Here is a 16,601-nt window from a genome sequence, read left to right on the forward strand (position 1 = left end):
CAGAAGCCCGTCAAGCTGTGAAGAGTCAGCTGGGAGGAACTCTCCAAGCCGAGTTACAGCCATGGCCAAATGAGCTCAGAGTTGGAGCGGAATTGAAAGAGCAGATGTTGGGATTTCTTGGCTGCAGCTGAGAAAGTTTCGCTGAACTACACACATGCGCGCACGCACACACACATACACGTACACACACACACTTTGCACTGGACGTGTTTGCACACACAGCGTGACTGTCAGATCAGTTTAAGACTAATTCCTTGTGTTGTGGCCTGACGGCTCCTCTCCTGGGAAAAGGTTATCTAAGCGTCACAGATGCTCCTCATTGATTTCTCAGCTGTCTGGTCACGTGCTGTTGAGCGACGGGGATCTCAGAGAAGAGGTTACTGGGCCAAGAATGGAGAAAAGAAAAGTGCAGCAGCATTTATTGATTCACTGCCTCGGTCTTTACATCTTTTTGGCATTAACATATAAAGGCCACGCAGGGCTGAGGCTTTTTCTGCAAAGGTTGCATGATTCCAGACACTGTCTCCGCTGTCTATTTAGCATCTCAGCACGCAGGATGGAATGTAGAATTTGTGATTAATAACAGTAGAACAAAGAACAAAAATGTGTGTATGATTTTTATTAACAACACCAGGTTGATAACAGCGTGACATCAGAGAAAAGGACTATAAGCAGCATCACTCATTGACACACAAAACTGAACAGAATGCTCAGGTTCTGAGAGAGAAGTGACCTCAGGACATTTGTCTCCTCAATGGAGTTGAATATATTACATGTTCACAAGCATACCTGCGACCAGGCCACCAGCTCAATCTGATGCCAGAGAGGCCTGGCCAAGGCCCAGGCTTCCTGCCGAGGTACCAGTCAAGGGCACTGTCATTTGCCGGGAGGCAATTGAGGTTACAGCTAAAGTGTGAGAGGATGGTTCCACTTCCTGTCACACTAAACCTTCCAAAAGAAAACCACCGACGTGCTTTAATCCATTCCTCACCTCAGTGCTCCATATCAGCCATGATGGACAGAAGGCAGTGGCAGCAACGCTGAAGCTCCTACAGTTCCCGTTGGTCCCACAGCTCCGCAATAATCAACTCCTCATCAGCATCATCTTCTGCAGGAAAGAGAGAACAATCCGGAATGACAACGTGTTTTCTTTCACATTCGCAACTTTATTAATTGAGAACAATTTCTGATTTCTCATCATCGGGCAATTCAACAGGTTTGTGCACGACCTCCGAGAGAATTAACGGTTTTATCTCCAAAAAATGGTCACACAGAAACCTTTGTGGAGTCAAGAGTCTGTCTCTAGAGGACCATTAGCAATGTGATCCGATAATCACCAAGGAAGGGGGGGGGGGGGGCGTTCCTTTTAAAAGCCCCCGTGTCAGGAAAAATATTTATGGGCCCCATCAAAGATGAACTAAAGTCTGTGTTGTCATCGCTCAGATGTTTGCTAATGACACGCCACTCCACTAATCCAGCACACATGGAGGAATGCTCAGAATGTGGCTCGTTGTCGGGTGAAATATGACCGGGGGTGGGGAGGGGTGTGGTGGTGGGGGGTTGCAGCAGCATCTTTCATCTTAAGCTGCACATTATTTCTGACATTTTTACTGCTCAGCTGAAAGCTGCAGAGTTCCTGTGAGGCCCAGCTGATCGCATGAAGACAAAAGTGAGCCAAACTCCAGCTTTCCCCGTCCTGAACCAGGAAAAGCACAGAAAACCAAAGATGAGCCACACAGTTGTGATGCTGCTGCTGCTTCAAAAACAAAAATCTTCTTTGCCTGTGTGGAGCAGAACGGAAACCCCAGGCCAGACAAAACTGTGACTCCATCACCAAGGCCAAGGTCACTTCTCTCCCCCGCCAGCATGCGTTCACGGATCAGGGGGCACAGAGGTAAGATGCCTTCTGCAGAAGGTCACAACCTCCACACAGCAGGTCCGAGCAGGACCAGCACACCTGAACTAGGTCAAAGGTGATCCCCAACAATGTTCGCTGAAGTACCACTCTCAAAGTATCTGATACAGAATCACAGTTGATCACTGTTGACGTTTACTGGTTCCAACCTTTTTTTTCCAAGTTTTTTTTTTAGGTTAGGCTAAATATATGGTTGCTGGTCATCAAGTTACTTATCATTTTAGGAACTACCTAATGTGGTTGAATTGCATGACCTTGTGGGAGTCGTCATAGGTGTCGGGTGGTTTTGTGATCCAGCTCCACGGAATTCCAGTGGGCCCTCCAGTGGGTGAAGGTATGAGCCGTCGTTTGCTCCAGATTCAGTTGTTTGTGTTGGATTTCATTTTGTGTGTGCTGATTGGTCAGTAAAGTAAGATGACCAGAACAACTCTTTAGTGATGTGTTGACTTCAAGGTTATTTCTCTTCTCTGATTTGTCGCACAAAGGCACAGAAGAAATTTAGCTGACAGAGCTAAAGCCACTAGGTGGAGACAGCTGTTAGTTATTCTTGCTGGATTTTCCCGAGTATCAACCTTCTTTTCCTCACATGAATCAATGGGCCAAACAACATCCCAGAAGAAGAAAAGCTAAACACAAACCCTGTTAAACCTGGCTGGCGCTGTGGTGAGATTCAAACCACAGCTCGTCTGTGTCCGATCAAATCCACCATTTTACTTTTTAACCTAAATAATCCGATGCTAAAGAGTCTAAGACATCTACCACAGTGGCCTGATTGAGTGGAGGGCGTGGGTCAGCGGGATCTTCCTCTAAAGGTTACCTGAGCTGTAAAAGAGCCTGTTCATCGTCGTCCACGGTCGTCTGTCTGATGTTCCTCCTCTGGCAGCACCTACAAGCTCCACCCAGCCCAAACATCAACACCTCTGTGCCAACAGGAATCCAAATCCCAGAAGATTGTCTTTCCAAACAGTCCGGCAGGCCTGCGTGAGCCTCCTGCTCCTGGGTGGGTCACACACAGACGTCCATTCATGCCGGTGAAGAACACCGTCAGAGCTCTTTAAGAGACAGACCTCAGCTGAAAAACAGAGGAGTGAAATCCATCAGACCTCTATGCCCAGACAGGATGAAGGCCCGAAACCTGAGCAGGTCTTCCACCAAAGCTACAAACACAAACGACAATCACCATGACAATGAAGACCCTATTTCCTAAGACTCACACAGCACAGCAGAGAAGATTAAAATCTCAACCCTTGTGAACGGAGCCAGGATATCTCCAGAGCGATGGAGAAAAGGGTGTTACAGTAGGAGGGTGAAGAGTTCTGACAGGTTCTGGGCTAACCTGCGAACAGACAGGACATGCAGAGGAGGACTGTGGGCAACTCAATGTCTGAGCGAGTTGACAGTGACGACACGATTGACAGCTGAGCTCTGGTACCAAAGGATGCCGTGATGTTTGGCAGATTCAGCTCCAGTCAGATGCACATTTCCTTTAGGAAGCTCACACATCTGGAACTGTTATGAAGCCATGGTGTCACTTTCTGTGTCCACATTCAGGCTGATGGACACAGATTTCCCTTGGAGGTGTGAACCTGAGGCCTTGGTCATCTATAAACCCAGCTGGGGGCTGACCACAGCGGCTCCAATTCAACAGTCCCGGACTAGATACAGCAGATGGGAGGGTTTTGGTTTAAAAAGGGATGGGTGTGCAGACCTTTGACCTCTCCAGCCCCGATTATTCCAAGCCATTATTATGTCTGTGATACTGCCAGAGGGAATTGGGGGGCCTCCATGATTGGGTGGGGGCAAGGCCAAAAGGTTTCCTGTTTGGTTATGGTCCCTCTCTAGAATATCCTCACGGATGCAGGACACCCACCTCCAACGTACCTTTGCTATAGCTACAACATTGACGACAGAATTGCTGTTCAAAATCTCGAAGTCATGATTGATGATCAACTGACTTTTTTCTGATCATGTGGCCTCAAGTCCAGTTGTGGTGCTCTGCCTTATTCATCATCAGAATCAGCAGGCTGTTCCTATCCCAGCATGCCACCCAGCTGCCAGTACAAACCAGGGTGATCTCCCATGACCTACAAAGCACTGCCATCGCAGGGGCGACCCTCTCTTCCGTTGAAAAGCTCTCAGGGACACAGTTCTTCTGAGAGGACCTGCCCCTCCTCTCACCTTTCCTCCTGTTGATAGCCCTCTTCACTCTCTCTCCAAGCCCTGCACTGTTAGTTGATAGTAGCACTTGTACTAGACAGTTTAAGACTGTAAGATAGGATTTTATTCACATAGGATCCCTTCAAAACAAGCATGTGATGTTAGAACTCAGAGTCAAAAAGTCCTCCAAATGTATGTTTATGCAAAAAACAAATGAATAAAAATGACTTTAAACAAAGCAGGGGCAGGTGATTCAACGTTTTAAAAGGTCTCGCATTTTGATACTGTCATTTGATACTGTTTGATACTGTCATTTGATACTGTTTGATACTGTCATTGTTAAATGATTATTCCATCTGCTGATGAGATGGCAAACAAGTTTCTGAACCTGTTCTACCAGGTCTTAGTTTCAGTACCTGTTACAACAGAGAAAATCTCCAACACCGATGAAAAGCATTGTGGGATCAGCTTCTACGAGGCGGCAGGAGGTATTATTAATGTTTATTACGGCGGGACAAATGCATTATTTCATATAAATACAATGCAGATGTCATGCATACAGGTATCAAGCCAAAGCTCATTTGCAACCCTTGTCACTGACTCGGCCCGTGACATGCGGCTCCGTCGTGAAGGCAGGTGATCTTTTGTTTGACAGAAACTAAAGATAGACTTGCTGCAGGCTCTTCATTCAAGAGCTGCGTGACGCCGCCATCATCAAAGGAAAGTTCCATCCAATGACACACTTCATACTTCACTGTGATTGTTCTGGGTGCTGTATGAAGCTGCTTCTTCTGGGCAGCACAGAAGGTCTGCAGCATCATTTGGGGTGGGGTGGTAACACACCATCGAAACCAGGCCACAGTTAATTAATCATCCCAGCTCCCCATTTCACAGCCCCCCCAAAAGTGTCCCGAGGGCTCACCAGTCCTGTGTGTGTGTGTGTGTGTGTGTGTGTGTGTGTGTGTGTGTGTGTGTGTGTGTGTGTGTGGATGGCGGAGTAAGTCGGTGTCTGAGTGTGCGGATGAGGGGGTGTGTGCACATGGGTGTGTGTAGGGTTAGATGCATGCATGTGTGGGCGGTGGTGTGTGTGGGTTAGCATGTGTGTGGGTGGGTGGTGTGTGTGGGTTAGCATGTGTGTGTGTGGGTGGGTGGTGTGTGTATGTGGTGGGGGCTGCAGCTGGGGGGTATTTGCTAAAGCACTTTTGAGCCAAAAGACCTCTGTGCTCCTATAAATCTGCAGCAAACAAAATAAACGCCACCGAAGAAGAGGCAGAGCGCAGTTATTCCAACCAATAATAATCAGTGTTTGATCCTTTTCCGTGGTCACACGGGGTGATGGTGGTGACGCACAATGTCCACGTTTACGTGATGTCACATCGGTTAAGCTTCGTACTCTCATGCAGGTTGGAGATGAAGCGGTGACCCACACCAGTGTTGTTAATGGAGCTCTCAATGTGCACCTACTACTGCCTCCTTCTGGAAAGAGTTTCAATATTTTGGACAGTTTTCCAACCTTCCCTCTCTGGTGACCCAAACAGCTCCCTGTTAGAGCAGCAGCCAGGCTGTTCCATGACAGAACCATGACCACGATGATGACAGCAGAGAAAGCACAGGTCGCTCAGACGTCTGGGCACGAGGGAGCGAATCAAGAACTATCAGAGGCAACATTTCCTTGTAATGTGATCAGGAGCCACAGACCAGTGGAAGACATCTTTCTAGATCTGTTACAAACACACAGCATCTGTCTCCATCCAAAGATGCTTTGGAGATCCAGGATAAGCTTGAATTTTGCTGTGACCTAAATCTGCACCATGCTGAGATCACAGGCGATGATTCCAACACGCAAACTGCAACAGACCTCCAGCAACAATCAATCAACAATCAAGCAACGCATGCACACAAAAACTCTACTCGTTTCCTGATACAGTTGATCTGAACCACCCCCTGCCCCACCACCTCGCACCCCAGGCAATGGCTGCCCCTGTTCTAGAGCACCAGCCATATCTGTGGGTCGAATTTTGGGCTGGACCACAGGGCAGGGTATTAGCATACTTCCTGCCCCTGTCAGCCTGTTCTCCTGCCCCACATAGTGACTGGTGTTCAGAGTGCTGGAGGACATGAATGGGGGGGTGCATGAAGTGATACTCACTGCCAGCAGTTCCAGGAAGTGGAACGATCCAGATCCTCCTCCATCCTCTCACAGCACCGTGCTCCACAAAATGGCTCATCTCCTGACTCCTGTTTGCCTTTTCTCTGCTCTGCTTCCGCTTCAGTCCACACTTCTGCCCTGACTGAGCCTCAGCTGCTGCCTGCCCCTCACTGTGCGTGCGTGCGTTTGTGTGTGTGTGTGTGTGTGTGTGTGTGTTCTTGCACATGCAATAGATTCAGAATCAAAATATGCATTTTACTGTCAACCTGAGGACATTTTTGCCAGTTGAGGACATTTTGAAAGACACACCCAATTGTCAGTGTGATGATGATGATGACGATGATGACGATGATGATGATGATGACGATGATGATGATGATGCAGGGTTTCTTCAGAGACAACATATCAGTTCATTGTCAGTTTCTAACCAAATTGAGCTCAATCACCTGGGTCAGGACCCGTCAGAGCTGGGACAGTCACTGGAGGGTTGAGATGGATCTATAATAGTTTGCAGGGTGGTCTGAGGTTGGGTGGGTGGTGAGAGCTCGTGGTCATGGGGTGTGTGTGTGTGTGTGTGTGTGTGTGTGTGTGTGTGTGTGTGTGTGTGTGTGTGTGTTGGGGGGGTGTCTTGTGGGCCATGTATGCTGGGGGGCGTGTATGTGTCTTGTGTATAGCTGAATTTTGACAACAAAGTTGAGAGTTCAATACTCTTTTCAGGTTAAACATTTCTTTCTTTTCTGTGAGAATTCTTGTAATCACTCATCCTTTAGTGCTGCTGCTGCTCTGAAAGTGGCCATATATGTGTGATCTGAGCATATAAAAAGTGTTGGACAAGATACTATGTAATATGATTAATTTATTTCATTTTAGTAGTTACTTGCGTTTGTGTTAATGAGTTATTTTGTAATATTGCTTTCTGGGTAGAGTGATAACTCACTTACTTTTTAGTTGCTTCAACCAAAATAAACATGAGGGACAAAACATTGCAAAACTGAGCTGTGCAATATTTTGTCATGACAAATAATCATCAGTGAACTGTAGTTCCTCATAAATACAGTGGGTGGGGGCAAAGGTGGAGTCTAATGAAGTCTGTGCAGCATCTCCAAGTGGTAGTAACCATGAATATTAGAATTACAGTACAATATTCTAATGCTATACAACAATGTACCTTTATGACAAGACACACACCTTTTTCCCAACCTATTTAACTTGCAGTGGCAGCTTATACTATTTTGAGATTAAAAAATTAAGAATAAAAGTGTACTTGAAGAAGAAGATCCAACACAGTAAACAACCAAATTGTGAGTAGAACCATACCCATGTCATCTGGTTATTCTGTTAGTCTTAACAGTACAATTATCATTCAAGTCCTATTATTATTAAACATTATTATCACCACGCCTTTTAGTCAGCTCCACTCAGCCCATTGGCGTTTTATTCTTCTTTGCACCAGCTCTTGGATAACTGCTGGCTTTGCAGATGATCTATAGACCTAAATGGCAGCTGCTCAGACACAGCTGAGACACGGCAGGTGTGAAAACCTTCACCCCACCCAGGAAGCATCCCCACAAATGCCTGCTGGCTTCTCTGGAGGCAACATTTAAGAGAAGAGGAAATGACTTAATTGCTAATAATTGATGTTTGTCGATCATCAAAGCAGCGGGAAACAGTGTGAACTTCACTAGAACACTTAATCCTTTATGTAAGTAAAACTGAGGCATGGAAACCAAAATCAACTCAAACCAAGTGAAAATCACCTAAACAGCTGACATGTCTCAGAACCCTGGACATTCCTGGTTTAACCTTTAACCCTTCTACAGCAAAGAGGTTACCAGGTGTGCCAACATCTGAAGACAGCTCTCTGTTCCTGCCTCACCTGCAGCTTCAGTACGGTGATGAAGAGGAATTCTGTGACGATTCTGTCACCAACAAACAGCGTGGTGCAGTTGGACATCACATGTTGCTTTGAACATGGTTTCTGTGTGGTTTAACCCTGTATGTTTTATGCCCAGCTACAGCAGAGGACTACATACATAACCTACACCAACAGCAGAGGACTACATACATAACCTACACCAACAGCAGAGGACTACATACATAACCTACACCAACAGCAGAGGACTACATACATAACCTACACCAACAGCAGAGGACTACATACATAACCTACACCAACAACAGAGGACTACATATGTAACCTACACCAACAACAGAGGACTACATATGTAACCTACACCAACAACAGAGGACTACATACGTAACCTACACCAACAACAGAGGACTACATACGTAACCTACACCAACAGCAGAGGACTACATGTGTAACCTACACCAACAACAGAGGACTACATACGTAACCTACACCAACAACAGAGGACTACATACGTAACCTACACCAACAACAGAGGACTACATACGTAACCTACACCAACAGCAGAGGACTACATGTGTAACCTACACCAACAACAGAGGACTACATATGTAACCTACACCAACAACAGAGGACTACATACGTAACCTACACCAACAGCAGAGGACTACATGTGTAACCTACACCAACAACAGAGGACTACATACGTAACCTACACCAACAGCAGAGGACTACATACGTAACCTACACCAACAGCAGAGGACTACATGTGTAACCTACACCAACAGCAGAGGACTACATGTGTAACCTACACCAACAACAGAGGACTACATGTGTAACCTACACCAACAACAGAGGACTACATGTGTAACCTACACCAACAACAGAGGACTACATGTGTAACCTACACCAACAACAGAGGACTACATGTGTAACCTACACCAACAACAGAGGACTACATATGTAACCTACACCAACAACAGAGGACTACATACGTAACCTACACCAACAACAGAGGACTACATATGTAACCTACACCAACAACAGAGGACTACATATGTAACCTACATGTGTGTTTTCTTGGCCTATGGAAGAGCTGTGTGGGATCCTGGAAAGCAGGAAGGGGGGGTGTCATTCTACTGTGGTTGCATCTGAACAATGTTTTATCTTTTGTCAGTAAACCATTTGCAGCCCATTGAAGCATTTGTGCTGATTAAATATCAGCTACCCTCTAGCTTGACCCCCCCCCACTCACAGACCAGGTTAAACATCAAGCTCTGGGTCTCTGAGAACAGCTTCCTCTATGTTTGTCTACGTTAACAGTTTTTAACTAGAACCTCTGAGGAGATGAGTGACTGAGATACTGAGAGCTGAGTCCTGACCTGATTGGCTTCTGACGCAGAGAGGTTTGATATCAATAGTTGCTGATCCATACTGGGAAGTACTGGTGTAATTCCAGGGTGGAAGTCCGGTTCTCAGAGCAGAGAGTTCACTCAGAGTCACTGAGGTAAACCTGACATCAGCAGTCAGTCAAACAAGGCCTTCCTCCTCTTCCTCTTTGTCTAACTGTCCAGAAAACCCTTCACCCTCAGAGTTTAAATAAAGTTTCTCAGTGGGAGGGCGACCAACGTCCAGCTCCCTCGCGGTGCAGGTGACATACCACAAATGCTTTGGCTTTCGTGTGCGTAACCATGGCGCTGTGGGAGTCTGTGGGAACCATCAAACTGCAGGAGGGACCTGCCTGATGAGGCTTCGCTCCTGTGGGCGTTCAGGATGCTTTGGGGGGTCACTTCCAAGTGGATGTGCTGTTATTTGCGGTGACAGTGATGTGTGGGATTGTGCCAGCTCTCATAACGATATGATGGGACGCCATCTTCCTGCACCGACGAGGACGTCCTTTGTGCTCCATTCGAATCACAGGAGCCAACTTTCTCCCTTCAGTTGTGGCAAGAATCAGTCAAAGTCCTCTGCCAGAGAGGGTTAATTAAAGGGACGGCCATCCAACAGCGGTCTGACCGTCCAACAACATTCCTGCACGACTCATTTAGCCTCCGAACATGGACCAAACACGGCCCGACATCTATTACTGAGGTCAAATCTGGACAAACAGCCAAATTATCCCACTGACCCTCCGACTGGCCTCCTCCTCCTCCAGAACAATCTTATTTGATTGGTTTGGGAGTTTGGGGTCTGGCCCCTATTGGAGCCTCCGCAGAGAAGAGACCCCCAGCAGACTCTCTGCCATCATGACCTATTTCAAACTGGCCAGCAGCGGATCATCCCGGGCCGCCAGGCTGAGCACGCGTCCCTGCATGACGAAGAGACTCTTGATGCGCAGGCAGCGTCAACTGATAAAAATAAATAGAGCCACAGAATCAACCCAGCAACACAGCTGTTATGTAATGCAGCGGTGCCCCAGTTACACACCAGTGCTGCCATTTCTGCTGCAGAAGCTCAGTGAGACGGACCAGATAATTTCCTGTTTCACACACAAACAGCTGCAAACACTGACCAATGAAGGGCGAGCAACATTCTGACGATCCGCGCCACGCAGGCAACAAACAGGCACGACCGACGCACGACTGACGCACGCGGGACGCTGCCGACGCCGCCGCAGCTGAGGGAACAGCTGTGTGGAGACTGCGCGAGAGCCTTTCCAAGTTTTCACTTGGGAAAAGGACAAGAAATAAAGTTTTCACTGAAGGTGTCCCTGTGACACCAGAAAACAGACCCACGCTGGACATTTCCCAAAATGCCGCCAGCTTGCTCGTGTCTGTGATGAAAGAGAGGAGCCCGTGCCAGTCAGCTGCCGTCGCCCCGAGTAACAACAGTTCCCACAGAAGCAGATTCCCATCCGACCTACATTCACTCGTGCCGACCGGCGTTTCCATTCTGCATCGCAGGAAGTATCACACCACTGCGTCTCACATGACAGTGAAAGGAAGGCAAAGCATGATGATGACATGTTTTTTAGTTCTGGCCTTTCTCAGTAACCATGGTGACTTGTCCCAACAATAATGGAAACATCATCGGACTGAACATGGCTTTGTGGGAGGTGCTAGATGTTTATGCTGCTAACGCTAACAGTAGCAAGATTACCAATTCGAAAGCAGATGATACTTTTCTGCAGGATCTTGTGAACCCCAACTTGGTTCCTGATGGATCAGACAATTTGCTGACTGGGAGAAAATGTCCGACTGCTGCACGGATCAACAGGAAAACAGCAGGAACGGTGAGCTCGCGTGTCATCCACCGTCTGCCACAGTCAGCTGCATTGATAATCTGACATTTTTGCTATTATTTTTAAATATCTTTTGTTACTTGCAATGATTTACCAAAGAATGTTTCAATAACCATAAGAGCCCCAAACCTCTTTGAGTCACGTTGAGTTCACGGATGGTGTCAAGTCGGTTTCCCCGGAGAGAAGACAGAGGAGGACTCACTGGGAGAGACAGTCTCTTCAGCTGCAGCTGCCTCTTCTCTTCATTGTACGTTTGCCCTGCAGAGACTCACACACCTGGAAAACCTGTAGGGAGGAGAAAGGGGAGGAGCTTAAAAAAGATCACCTGATAACCAGTCGATCAGCCAGTCACACCTCTGTTATCACAGTCTGCCTCCACTTTTCACACAGATGTCTTTTTCTGATCTAAACTGAGTTACTACAGCCCGGATCACTGAGGGATCACTGCAGGATCACCACAGGATCACAGCTCTCAGCGCCACCCCGCCCTCCAACACTCTCTGTTTTTACAGGCCTCTCCAAACAGATGTGGGAAACAGCCCGGGCCAAAGATAAACACTTCACGCATGCTACTCCTTCACAAAGAGCTGTCCAACACAGTCAACACGCCACTTCCTGTCTGCCTGTGCAGGGTCAAAGGGCAGCGGATGGACACCATAGGGGTCAAAGATCCTGTCTGCACGACAGAACCAACCCCAGAGGGCCGTGGATGAAGCCATTTAAATGTTTAAATTTGGCGCTTTATGGTGGGGGACTTTGACGATGGCGTCCTACTCCGGCCCAGCAGCGTCATCAAGGAGCGCCCGTGACACGTGATGCTACCACAGTTACATCGCTCCAGTCCTGGAGCTCAGTTCCAACTCAGACTTTGTTACTTTAATGATTTCCATAGTGATTTTAAACCATTTTTGACACATTTCGTACAGTTAGTTAGAAGCCTGGAAAGCTGTTTACTGTCTTTCTGCTCTATAGTCGAGGGTCCTGCCTCCAGCTGAAGCTGCAGTCTTGGTAAAGTTAGGTCACCCCCCCCCCCTTCAATTTACACCAAATCCAATGAGCGTTTTGTGAGTGACACGAGTTGACGCCTGTAATCCACACAGCCCCCAGTGGCTCAGCTCACCAGTCAGGGGGCTGTTCAGTGTGCTGGGGGGACAATCAAAGGGGGCCAGGAGGACGCCGACATCTGGACTCTTTGTGCTGAAGAACTAATTAGCTCTTGGGAGTGGGGGGGCTCCCAGCTGAGGTCGCACAGCTCCAAATTTCAGCTGGGATAATGTGAAGGATATGAGCTCGATGTTACGCTACAGCTGAGGAGGGGGGCTGCAGGATAAACGACCTTTAGAGGCCCAAATTGGCCATGACTACAGATGGTTCTGGTTCAGAGTTAATACTGTTCCTTTGTCCATGAGCAGATTTAGACTGCAGAGCCTTTTGATGGTCTTTTTCTGCAGTGATCCAGCACACGTATTCAAGATCTGCTGCAAAAACACTCTCCACCCGGTTGGAGGGTTTTGGACTCGGCCATGTTCGGCACACAAACTGGCCTTTGTACCCAGAACAGCGGCGCCTTCACCCACACGCTCACAGACGCCACTCTGACTGAACACCACGGGAATGTTACTCATCCTCCCCATGAAGCAAACCTTTAGTGAACATGTTTATTTCGCAATAAAAATAATTCATCATCCTTAATAGACGATAATCTTATGAAAATTCCAACTATACAGGGACACCATATCTCCATGGTAACATAGGTGTTGTCTTGTGACTTTGAGTCACTACTGACTCAATAGCATGCATGAAATGAAGATTATGTGTTAGCCTCAAATCTAACTTTGTTCTATCTGAAACCATTCAATCTTCCCTAAAATACGAACATCATTGGACGTGTGATTTTAAAATGACTCCCTGTCCATCCCACAGATTGAAAAAAGACCTCTTTGACAAACAATCAGCACGGATCAGGGTCTGTAATCTGAAAACAGCAGGAAGTGGCAGCGGACCAAAACAGATGGTGGTGGTGGTGGTGATGGTTGGTGGTGTGTGTGTGTGTGTGGAGGGGGTGGGATGGGATGGGGTGGGGGTTGATTGGTGCGCTCTTTCTGCCCTAGGACAGGGCCCGGGTCCGTACACACCCCCACGTCCTCTTCATTGCTGTGAAGAACGGTCAGATTATGTACGCTGTGTTGGCTCCCCCTGCTGGCCGCACCACCAGTCGCTGTTTCTGCTGTGGACCAACCGTCTGACAGATCAGCACATCGGACTGCACCCATGTTAGTGCGGCATTTCTTCAGAGAGAAGCTGCTGTTTCACTTCCTGAAGTAACTTTCCTGCTGCCAGTGGTCATGAGATGAGAGATGCCGACTGTGATGATTTGGACTCTCACGTTACTGCACGTTGATGCTGTTTCCGTTCACTGGATCATCATCCATGGAGCAGCTCAGGGTGCCCGCAGATGAAAAGATCGATGTCATGGTTTCTGATTTTTAGCGTCAGTCACTATGGGATAGCAAGCGTCAGCGCTCAGGTGGGCGTTTTCGGTGTCAGGCCATGTGAGCGCTCATGTGAGTGATGAGTTTCGGAGGTGCGGAGCCGCACTTTTGATAGTTGCAGCATCGGTGACCTCAGAGGCTGCAACATCAGCACGCCATGAATTCCTGTTTCTTTAAGAGCGTCCAGAAACTGGACCGATTTCTATTTTTTTGTATGACAAAATCCCTGTTTGTTGTAAAATAAATAAATAAAAATAAATCATTCATACATGAAATTTCTCTTTCAAAACTGTGAGCAGGGTATTTTAAATGCTTGTCGAATGGAACCAAAAGCACAACAAAGCCGGCATGATTTGTCTGCTTTGAAAAGAAATAGCAGCGATTTCATTGTTTGATTTATTAAGCAATGAAATAGCTGCTATTGCCCTTCATCGGGCTCAAGCCGACGAGTTCCCAAAAAACACAAAGTCACGCGAACAGACAGGAACCTACTGTTTCAGCCACTTCCTCCGTCATCAGCTGCTCCAGTCTGAAGGTCCAGGACTCCTGGAGCTGCTCAGGTTTGTGGGACTTCCTGCCATGGCAGCTGAGCGCATGTTGTTGTAAATTCCTCCTTCACACTCAGGAAACACACTTTTTTCGTAGGTCTGGTAAACAAAAGGGAGGTGGGTGGTAGAGCTGGGGGTGTTACACATGACATCACAGCCTGGTGTTTATTGTCTAACCACCAGGGCTGGAAGAGTCACATTCCTTCTTTCCGCAACACGACTGCTCTGATCTGCCAGCACATGACTGCAACTCTGCATGAACAGGTCCATCGGGTGCAGTGTGACGGCCTCTCTGATGTTAACCCTGGCGCTGACACCCACCGGACCCCCGTCCTGATGCAGGGAGTGAGAGCCCTGCAGAATTTCTTTCTTTTTTTTTGCCAGTTTTTATCTCCAGGATTCAGAAAAGTGAATCAGCAAAGTCAGCGTCTGGCTCTCCTGAACTTGTTGCAGTGTCAAAAGCAACAATTTATCCTGGTTCCTGTCGGATTTATGTTTGTGTGTCTCCACATTCTTCCCAGCTCAAGTCATAGATGTGCACCAGAGAGGCGAGGGGGCGGCAACATGGCAGGGAAAGCCTTTAACAACCGCTCCCCCTTCCTGTCGGACCTTGTAGGTCAGCAGAAGTATTTTTAATTGAGGCCGATCACAGTGGAACCATCACAGCTGGAAAACGGGTCCAGTTTGAGCTCCAGGAGAGCAGAGAAGACAAATGTCCGTGAAAAGGGTCATCCTGGAGTTTTTCGCTGTCGGCTCAGGGTCCGACAGTTCCTTTTCCTCTGCTTTTCCATGACAGCCAGCGTTCTTCAGTTTATACTTATACTCACAGGATTCAGTTGGAGCGGAACCAGAGTGGCCCTTCCCCTAAACTGGTCAAACGGACAGTTACAGAATCTTGGACACATGAAGTTAGCAGCCCGTTTTCATACAGGCTCATCATTTTAGGAGGAAATATTGATGATCAGATGGGTCAGAGGTCAGAAGGTCAGACCTGGAGCTGATCCCTCTCTGGTTCTTCACCCGAAGTTCTGGTTTTAGTGATTCACAGTCAACAAGTCTGGACTGAGCTCCACTCAGTTGATATCTCCTTCCCATCCTGAGCGAATGATGGGAGGCAAAGAAGAAGCTGGACTTTCCGCCTCCTCAGAGTCCTTCAGCGTCTCATTTTCACTGTATCAGCGAGGGAAGAGAGTCGGATCCGTGACCTTTGATTGGCTGAGAAATCTACTTCAAAACCGAGCAGGGGAACATGAGCACATGCTGCCTGAAGAACCTGTAGATTTTCAGGGATGTTTGTGACTGATCTCCTCACCTGAAAGAAATTTCTCCATTTCAATGTGACGGTTCACGGCTCTGATCTTCAGGCAGGCACGTTGCCATGGTGATTAATTCCCTCATTCAAACTCATCTGACGATGGACCGTTGTGGGGGACAGGGGACGCTTGTGTGGAGGGCCTCAAAAATCCCACTGATGACATGTTCATCCCGTGGGAACTTCCCCTCCCAGGACCCCTGACACAGATTCTACATCTATCATCTAAAGCCCTGCTGTCAGGTTGCTGTGTGCACGTGTGCGTGCGTGCGTGTGTGTGTGTGTGTGTGTGTGTGTGTGTTGGAGAAGGGGGGGAACTTAAATACGTGCAGGCCAGAGTGAAATTCACCCTATACGAAGCTAACCAACATGTTCAGTCCAACCAGCCTTCACAGAAAAGTGAAGACCATCAGCAGACTGTGTTTCTTAAAAAAAAACAAAAAAAAAACAACTTGTGAATTCATGGTAAATATAATTTAAAATATGAGAAATTCACTTACATTTAGTTAGAGATCGAATATGTTTTACAGCCCGTGGCTCGTCACTCATTTTGGATTTTACAGCTTTTCTGCCGTTTTGGTGCTTTGGTGTCCATCTGAGATCTCCTTGGAGGTGAGAGGCTGACTCAAGGGAGATCCTAGACAGTTCAGAGAAGTCGGACCTGGAGAAGCTGAAGGTGTGGATGACTTTCTCCAGTCAGTCTGAGACAGGAATGGGTTCAGTCTGACCCAGAGTTTCATTCTGCTTCTTCTTCTTTTCAATAATTGTATAGTTTCATTGATGCTGATGTTGGTACGGTCTAATTTTAACCAACACAAGAGGAGAATTTATAAATACAAATTTAGATGCAACATCCGCTATGTATTTATCCAAGGGACGGAGCGCAGTTTATTTTGAAAACCAAGATAATCGGAAGT

The 16,601-nt window shown here is 47.3% G+C and overlaps 1 protein-coding gene across 5 annotated transcripts in view; it reads right to left on the reverse strand.

Moving 5' to 3' along the window:
* Positions 1–16,599, reverse strand: part of LOC101071355 (nck-associated protein 5-like) — a 40,384-nt gene extending 23,785 nt beyond the window's left edge. Inside the window, exons 1-4 of one of the 5 annotated variants that reach the window (XM_029839797.1) lie at positions 14,317–14,869; positions 11,462–11,617; positions 2,733–2,987; positions 992–1,108 (exon numbers count right to left, since the gene is read on the reverse strand). The gene's annotated coding sequence lies outside the window, so the exon portion shown is untranslated. Of the gene's footprint in view, positions 1–991; positions 1,109–2,732; positions 2,988–6,221; positions 6,243–11,461; positions 11,618–14,316; positions 14,870–16,184 lie in introns of those variants that run through there. The other 4 variants (XM_029839796.1, XM_029839799.1, XM_029839795.1 and 1 more) reach the window with 4 other exon arrangements.
* Positions 16,600–16,601: the final 2 nt, after the last annotated feature.

The sequence above is a fragment of the Takifugu rubripes genome, chromosome 8 (assembly GCF_901000725.2).
Source record: "Takifugu rubripes chromosome 8, fTakRub1.2, whole genome shotgun sequence".
NCBI classification, from domain to species: domain Eukaryota; kingdom Metazoa; phylum Chordata; class Actinopteri; order Tetraodontiformes; family Tetraodontidae; genus Takifugu; species Takifugu rubripes.